We start from the raw sequence: 1,748 nt of genomic DNA, 5'->3' as shown, positions 1-1,748 counted from the left end.
TGCAACTTACCCTACTGCAGTGGCTGAAATTGCATCAAGCCAAGAGAAAGACCAGATTCCTACGGACTTTTCCCCTTCTCCTCTGAAAGAGATCCCAAGCAGGCTGCACTTAGTCACAGAACGATACCAGCTGGAAATGCAGCCCCTGGAAGCCAAGAATTGCAACTGAGAAGAGATTGGGAACAAGCTATTGGCCTCACCAGGTACTTAATGGGGCTGTGACACCCAACCATGGATTTCAAGTAACTGCTGGGATCAGCTGCAGGTCTGTTGTATTTGGTTAATAACATTTCTGCTTTGACAAAGTAAATTTTTTGAGTGCCCAACTTAAGGGATCTTAAAGAGGCCTGATTTTTATAAACTGCCGAACCTCAACTCTCTGAAAATCAGACTCTGATAAAACATCTCCAACTGGGCACTCAAGGTTACTAATCATGTAATTGTTTTTGGAAAATCTTGGCTGTGAAGTGAAACTGGCTTCTGAACAGCCTGGGGAGCAACAGTGAGTGTGAGGCTTCCCTCCCAGCACAATGCATCTTTCAATGATTTCTTTTCAATTGCATGATGGAGGGAGAGAGGGCCTCCAGAACAATGGAGCTGGAAAGCATTTGCTTACCAAATACCTGCAGTTGGGAGACAACACAGCTGTATCAGCTGCAAGAAACTGCCTCAACAACAACTTGCGAGTTCACAGGGCTGCTGAGTGTCATCTCATTTTACTTCCTGCATTCTGGACTTCATTTCTGACACTCCAATAAAGGAAATCCTCAGTCTACCCTAAGAACAAAACAAAACGTGTATCTTTGGACAAATAAATGAGAGCCTTGTGTTGTGGGCACCTCACTTCCAGACACTGATACCGAGTCGGTCTGTTCTGCTGGGACAAGGGGGAACATTTCATTCTTCACTTTTCTATACCAATATACTTTTAAGAACATTTAATATGCAGCATAATGTACTTCTACATCAGGCATTTCAAAATAAAATATTTTAAAAAACAAACTGAAATATGGCTGGGGCGCTTTTGCTCACGATAACAGAGGTGTGTCAGGGCTATTTTTCATACTCACAAGGTGAAGGCCTTCAGATTCGCACAGATGAGAATACAGCTGAAAATATGCTATTTGGCTACCTATGTGCCAAGCCTCATGCTTTTATTCCAAAGTGAATGATTTTCCAGCTTAGATCTTGGACTAGTAAAATAAGCGGCATTTCAAATGTGACCAGGTGGGTTTCAGCACACGGCTTACACACAAAAGCAAGCCCAGCTCCGTGTTTAAAGCCTACAGGAGTATAGACTGATCACAACTTATGGCTGTCTGCTGTTATGAGCCTGAGCCTGGTACTGAAAGTGGCCCATCTTCTACACCCGTACGACCTAGGGCACAAGTCCAGGCTGGGAACAAGCTCGCTGCTGAAGCCAGCACAGGCTGGGCACTTCATGCTTACGCAGAGACTCCTTTGTTCCAGGGTCAAGTACACAACCTTACATGACCTTGCTCCTGGGCAGTTCTAGGTACCGTCCTTTTCTCTGCACTGTTCTACCTCACAGTTCCTGAGAGCAGTGTGCCTCCCCAGCCCCCTCCACAACCGTCTACATGGGGCTTTACAGCAGGAGTCCTGTGCTGGGGCCACATCATTCTCCATTGCTGTCACTAGGTACAAAGTGCAAAAGTGTTGCTGTTCCTGCATCCATTAAAAACTTTAAAAACAGAACAAAAAGATTTCCATATCAATTTGAAAATACA

The sequence above is a fragment of the Chrysemys picta genome, chromosome 1 (genome assembly GCF_011386835.1).
Source record: "Chrysemys picta bellii isolate R12L10 chromosome 1, ASM1138683v2, whole genome shotgun sequence".
Classification (NCBI taxonomy): Eukaryota; Metazoa; Chordata; order Testudines; family Emydidae; genus Chrysemys; species Chrysemys picta.
Note: the sequence above shows the minus strand (reverse complement) of the source record.